Below are 7,500 nucleotides of genomic sequence, written 5' to 3'. Positions count from 1 at the left end.
TCCGTTAATGTATAATGGAACTTCCCATTTGACCCACTCTATTGTGTTGTGATGGCTATAGCCATACCCATCATGGTTTTTCATGACATCTTTATGCTTGCCTGACTGCAAGAGGTTAAAAGTATTTTATAAATGGAGGTTAACCCCTTGCCGACGGGTCACGCCCTGAGGCATCATAACAAACCACTCGATCTGTGGAGTGCCAAAGCGCTACAAGCTGGTGATTTACCTTGATGTACCAAACTCCCGCGCTCAAATTCAGCGAGTTGCTATTGATCTCCAGAGCATAGAATTTTTTTTTTTTTATTTCTTCACCTGTCATTAAGGGGTTCAAGTCTGGTGTATAGTTTTCATTCCTTAACCCCCCAAAAAGTATCCTATTTTCTCCAGGTTGGGAACCCTTGGTTTATTTAATCCACTGTTGCTAAGGAAGTCTAATATGCACTGTAGTTTTGTTTTGTGGAATGTGTTTACACATGGATGACCCCACAGGTCTTCGGCCACCAGGGAGTTGATTAGAAGACCTTGTGACATTCCCTTGAGTTTTTATTTTTGCTAGTGATATGAATATAGATACTTTTATGATTATTATAGACAACAAAATTATTACAATGTTAACATTACTAATAGCAGTAGAAGATGAAAGTTGATATTTCAGAAAATAAAGGAAAAGGGTAAACAGTTGAGATAGGTAGTATTAGTAATTTACTCCTTGGGGATTTAGCACATGGAGACATCTATGTATACAGACTATTAACAAACTAAACTCAGTGGTCATTGTTTTCTCAAATGATGTCCGGATGCTTCATTGCCATTGTATGGCCTAAAATTCAGGCATTATGCTTACTTGAGTAACCACTCTGATTCCTGGTAGGTGTGAAGGTTGGAGGCCAGGCGTACATGAACACTCATGTGTGGTGACAAGACTCCATGCCTCACTTTTGCAATGTTATTTCCTTTATTTCTTCATAAACATGTTTAGCTTTATTTCCCATTTCCAATGTCTATATTTGTCATTTGATTTGCTTTATCCACATTGTCATATAAGTTTTACAGACTCTATATCATCTCTCTTGGTAGTCCATAACTCACTGCAATAATTATAATAATTAGTAACATTTTATTGCTTGTCTTCTTTTTTCTTTTTTTCACAATATTCAATTTCCTGCAATGCAATCTGCACTACCAGTCACAGTGGCCAGGAATGGATCCTGAGCATGGAAATAGTGTTCTAGTCATGACTCACAGAGTACATTCCCCACTTATCATTGGAAATAATGCAAAAGCCCCATAATCACCCGCCAAGAGCTTTGTAGCAAGTCATTCCTGTCGCCCTGGCCCTCAGCCAAAATTCACACAAAGGCAAGTTTGCATCACCTAGGCCAACAGCCATGACATGTTCATGTCATCCCTCAAGCCAAATTTTATCATGACATGGTCACGTCATCCAGATCATAGGGGTCAAGGCATGATACAGATTGAACTTCAATAGTCCAGCAAGAATGAAGTTAAATTAGTGCTGCTGTAATTTTTCAAGCTTGTGATGCTTAGGGTAAGAATAGTAAAATAACATATAATGTTCTGTATGAAACATTTAGCAGTAAAATATAAATAATACAGAGTAATATGTTGCAGTAGATGTAAATAATAATAATCTGTAATGGGGTCATATATGATCAAGCATTGTTAATACAAACTAGTGATTGCCAGATTGAAATCACCATTATAAACCATCAAAGCTGCTGGACCTGTGAATGCTGGACTATTAGTGTTCAATCTTAAATATTATGAATGTCCTGGTATTTTTAATTTAAGGCATTGTGCACAAATAGATAATTTATATTAACCCCTCAATGACAGAATTGGAAATCTCTCGGCATCACTGACCGTCCTGCCACTTGGCCGGGTTCCGCTATATTTAGCGAAACTTTCCACTCTACGTGCTCTAGCACTGTCGCAATGCTTATAGCCGTACCCAATTTGTTATGACAGCTATAGTCATGGCCAACAAGATACAGATTAGAATGTTTACCCCCTAAGATCGAGGTGCTTTGCTATCCCCACATGCCCCAAAATCTGGGCATTAGGTTTACTGGAATGGCCACACTGCCATGTGTGTGGTTTGTAGGCTAGGCAAACATGAATATTCATGGGCAGTGTCAAGACTCCTTGTCTCTCCTTTGCAAGGTTATTATCCCTTTTTCTGTAAACGTGTTTTTAGCTTTTTTGACATTTTCCAGCGCCTATTTTTGTTATTTGATATGCTGTACCTAGATGGTAATTGAATATTTACCTTGCACAGACTCAATATTATCTAACTAGGTAGTTCATAACTAAGTACAGTATTAATAACAATAAGTACCATTTTGTTATTTGTGTAATTTTATATATATATATATATATATATATTTTTTTTTTTTTTTTTTTTTTTTTTTTTTTTTTTTTTTTTTTTTTTTTTGTACTATTCAATTTCCGATCATATTTCTTGTGCCACTGTTCCGGAGCTGGCACTCTTCCAGTCATGGCTCATGTATAGTATATTCTACACATGTTTAAAATAACACAAAAGCCCCTTCCTAAATGAGATCTGAGTCTAATTACCCTCCAAGAGCTTTTTGCTATCATAGGAAGTCATTCATGTCAAAGCAGCCCCTTTTTTCCATGACAGAATGTTCATGTCAATTCTCTTTCAAGTCAAAATTTAGGTAGCATCATCTGGATGGTTTGGGTTAATCTATATTAGTACTTAACCCGATGCAGACGGGTCACGTGTATCAGCGTCATAACAAACTGCTTGGTCTGCGGGGTACACCAATACACTCGGCAACACGCCAGAGTGTGTGGAGCAGGACATTTGGCTTGATGTCGCAGACTCCAGAAATTACCAGAGTTTATCATGCTCAGGGATTTCTGTTCTTCCAGCGATGATGGGTTAACCATCCTGGGAATGAAAAATCTTTTTTTAATGTATGGAACCTGAGAGAGAAATATTGTGTGGAGACAAAAATGGTTGCTAGTTGTATTCATCTCACTCGTGTGTGTGTGTGTGTGTGTGTGTGTGTGTTTATACATATATATATATATATATATATATATATATATATTATAAATTGAATGCAATCAATTGATTTTGAGGGGCACAAGAATTAAAACTGCTGGACTGTGCGGCTGTTGGAAATTTGGACACTTGCTGAAGAAAACTAAAAAAAACAAAAAACTTTATGCTTTGGAGATCAATGACAACACACTGACTTTGAGCGTGGGAGTTCGGTACATCAAGCAGACCACCCTGCTCGTAGCGCTTTGGTGCGCTGCTGCGGCGTACAGCCTCATGCCACAAATCGAGCGGTTTGTTTTGACACCTCAGGGCGTGACCCGTCGGGAAGGGGTTAAAAAATATTGTGATTGCGATAACACTATTGTCAAGTCAGTCAGTTATTGTTTTCTATAGGGATCATATTTTGTAAAAGTATTTTTTTTTTTTCTTCTTTTCTAACCCATTGGATCCAGTTGCATCATGGTAATCAAACCGCCAAAAATCCTTACTTGAGTGGCTGCTTGTAGGCCAGGCCCACGGGAACAAGTGTGTGCAGTGACAAGACTTTATGCCTCCTATTTGCAAAGTTATTTACTCTTTTTACTCATAAGCATTTTTGGCTTTTTTGCCATTTTCCAATATCCATATTTGTCATTTGATTTGCACAGACTCATCTCTCTAAGAGTCTACAACTCAGTGTAAAAAAAGTAAAAGTATGTAACGCTGTTTATTTATTTATTTTTTAATGTAATATTCAATTTTATGTAATACCCGAATTGCTACTCACGGCACCAGGAATATGATACTGAGCATGGAAATGGCATCTCCATGGCCTGCGCTTTCCAGTCACCACTCATGGACATTACATTCCACTCTCAGATATCAATGGGAAAAAAGCATAATTGTCAAATGAGTATTACAAACCTCCCAATAGGTTTTTGCACTCAAGGCGAGTCTTTTTCCATTGCCTCAACCGTCAGCTGAAACGCTCACAACAGCAGGTTCGCATTACCTGGCTTACAGCCGGATTTTCCTCTGACAGAATGTTCATGTCACCTGCCCTTGAGCCAAATGTTTTCATGACGTGATGGTCATGTCACCCGGATCAAATGGGTTAATGAGAGTAGATATTCCTATCTGGAATGTTTAATAAATACATTAAATCATTAAGATTTTTATATATATATAATCACATAATGAAGAAATGGTGAACTGTGGATGTCAATACAAAATGTTTAGCCATGTAATCTTAGCAAAAATACAACATATTGGTTCAATTTTGAGAAAAATTTATTCACATCATTAAATTTCAAGGAAGTTTATATTTATATAAACACACACATAAGGTTTACCATTTTAATCATCTTCATATAACCCCTTGGTGACGGTTGTAGAAAACTTTTAAAAAAAATCTACGCTCTGGCGGTCAATGGCCATGCGCCGACTTTGAGCGCGGGAGTTCGGTACATCAAGCTGAATCACCGTCTCGAAGCGCTTTGGCGCGCCACCGTATCGTACAGCCACACACCACATTTCGAGCGGTTTGTTTTTGCGTCCAGAGACGTGACCCGTCAGGAAGGGGTTAATAGGACGAAACCCATATTTATGTAAAGTATAAAGTATTAGTTATCCCAGATCAAATTGTTCTCTCTAACGATTTTTATATAAACTGTCCATTGGACATAGTAAACCAGTATAGAGTTAGTGTTTAGTTATTTGAGCACATAGTCTTTTTAAACGAGTGAATAAAAATCATGGTAGCATCCACAGTTTGCATTTTTTACCAGAAAGACATGGAAAAAGGTGTAATAGCTGTTTCAACTCTAAAAAGACCATGCATAAGACCAGCTTTCAAAATTCCATATGGTTTTTATTTTAGAGCTGTTATTATGTACTATCATTTTCAGTATAAAAAAATCTACATCTCGCCCAGTTTCCGGAAATTATAAGATCTGTGCTCCTTATAATGAAAACTGCCAATTTCAAACCAAAATTAATTTGAAGAGGCTGGATGGTACGGACTGTTAGAGCAAAGCTAAACTGAGTAATATTTATATTTTTATTTTTTAAGATCATACAGACCCCAATATAAGCTATAGCATTGTGTGCTGTGTGGTGCAGCGGTAGCGTTCTCGTCTAGCAATCTTGCTGACCTGCGTTCAAATCCCTCGCCGCCAGTGGATGGTAACCCCGGCCATTCCTTGCACACAGGGGATAGTTTAGAAGCAAAATGAAACAGACAGTATGTCACACCACGAATATCCATTGTTACAAATGGAATCAAAACTAAACTTTTAACTTAAACATATTACAAGGGAGTCTCGATGAAAAGCAAATTTCATGTGTAAATGTACACAAAACTTACATATGAAAAAAAATATTCCCTACATATTTCATCATAACTTACTTTATTTTTTTATAATACATTTTTTCTGATATTGGCATTCATGTCCATATACAGTAGGCTACCTACCTCAAAATTACTCCCCCACCCCCTCACCAACTCACCCTAGGACAGTCCCCTTAAACTTAACAATAGGGTTTGACTAAAATCAAGCACTTATTACATCATAACCCACACAATCAAGATTTAGACTTAAAAGACAGAACCTTCAAGGGTGACTCAGGCCCCCACTCAAGATTAGGCAGAAGAAACATATGGCATCATGTATGTTTATGTATATCCTTTATGTGCATATATACACACACTAGGCCTATAAGTGAGACTTAAAAAACTGTTTTGGAGCATGTGAAAAATTAAAATGAACATGCTAACCTTTTTGTAACATTTAAATGGAGTGTATGCTGCTGTTTGATATGTATTTTCTTGTATTGGATACTTTGTTGCATTTTCCTTTACTTGTAAACACTTTTATATGTTTTTGTATAGACAAAGCAAGATTTTCAAGGTGGGGTGTTCATTCTTCAGGTTAAGCCACACCTTACTTGCAACCAAAGGTTTAGGGACAGGATTTATTAATTAGTAAATTACATTTTATCAAATTCTCTATGCTTTCGTTTGGATATTGGTCTGGTCAATTGTTACAACAGTCTTTAAGATAATCACAACAATCATCAAGCTACTAATCTTAATTGTTTAGCTGTAAGGCAGGGAACAGTTTACAAGAGTCACAGATGTGAGATCACTGTTTTTACTGGTGATATCAAAACTGACTTTGTATGAAATTTAGGTTTCATTTCAAAAGTGCATAAAGTCATTGCTTTTACTGTAATATCAATGACTGTATGTAAATATATGTGTATACATTGAGAGAGAAATTATGTATTTTATTAAATTTATTAAATAGTTGGAACCCTATAAAAAAAAAAAAAATAGTAATTTGGATTTAAAGATCTCCTTATTTCATGTAAAGAAATGAGTTTTATTTCCTCACATCAGGTTTTATTTTAGCCTAAAGTATGTTAAGTTTATCCAAAATAGTGCAAAGAGTGGCTGTGAGTCTCAAAGTATGTTTCGGAGGCAATAAATGTACAGCTTGTTTTATTTATTATCTAGTTGATTATCCTTCTTGCGAGTTTTGAAGAAAGATAGGAAGTTTCCCCCCAAAAGAATGTAAAGGTAAATAGATGTCAGAGAAGATTAAAAGCAAAGGTCACAGGAGGTAATAAAGGAACCTTTCCTTTTCAGATCTTCAAATATTTTCATGTTCAGGTTTTTTTGTTGTTTTTTGTTTTTGTTTTTTTTCTTTTTCTTTCTTTCATTTCTGTCATTGAGATGAATGCTAGCCCTCTTATAATTTTTTTTTTGATATAGCAGCCTTGGTGGGTGAGTTAAACTTTCTTTAGAGGTATTTAGCTGCTAGATTGTGCGATTGATAAATAGGTTTGTTTTTAGCACATCTGCTCTTGCTCACAAATTTTTTTGTATGCAGTTTGAGTACTTAGGTAAACTACATAAAAATAGAATATTCCTATGTATTTATAGTAAATCTTGCTTTTGTACATAGTCATAGGTCTAAATTGTAAAACTGGCTTTTTTATGTTATTGTTTAAAAATTAATTTAAAATCTCAGTGACACCCAAGAGGAGGTCATCTCGTATCAGTGGAAAGACTGGACTACTCAATGAGGAATCTGATAGAAGAGTGAAGGTTCCAGAGCGAGCTGCCCTTAGGAAATCACCTCGTATAAGTGCCCTGCAACAGGCCAGGTCAGCAGCAACAGCTAAAGGACAGACTGACTCTCAAGATATTGCTGTAACATTTGCTAAAGCTTCTACTAATGCTACTGCTTCTTCGTCTAGAACTGTGAGAAGCAAAACTGAAGTAGGTCAGACGGGAAACAGTGTTAGTGGTAAGGGAAAGTTGTTCACAACAAAGGCAGTGACAAAGAAGACTGGTTCTGACAGGTCACAAAAAGCATTACAGAATTCTGGTGATAAATTTAAGCCATTGGAAGGAAAATTCCAACCCACTGTTACTACAACGAAGGAACCCCTGGCAA

At 36.5% G+C, this 7,500-nt stretch overlaps 1 protein-coding gene across 5 annotated transcripts in view; it reads left to right on the top strand.

Annotated features, from left to right (window-relative positions):
• Positions 1–7,500, top strand: part of LOC125035409 (E3 ubiquitin-protein ligase TRIP12-like) — a 63,545-nt gene that overhangs the window by 22,439 nt on the left and 33,606 nt on the right. For 2 of the 5 annotated variants that reach the window (XM_047627787.1, XM_047627786.1), the window contains exon 1: positions 7,214–7,500. This exon is cut by the window's right edge. The exons of the other annotated variants lie outside the window; for them this stretch is intronic. The gene's annotated coding sequence lies outside the window, so the exon portion shown is untranslated. Of the gene's footprint in view, positions 1–7,213 lie in introns of those variants that run through there. 5 annotated transcript variants of the gene reach the window in all.

The sequence above is a fragment of the Penaeus chinensis genome, chromosome 19 (assembly GCF_019202785.1).
Source record: "Penaeus chinensis breed Huanghai No. 1 chromosome 19, ASM1920278v2, whole genome shotgun sequence".
Classification (NCBI taxonomy): Eukaryota; Metazoa; Arthropoda; class Malacostraca; order Decapoda; family Penaeidae; genus Penaeus; species Penaeus chinensis.
The sequence above is the reverse complement of the archived record's forward strand: the minus strand, read 5'-3'. Positions and strand labels throughout refer to the sequence as shown.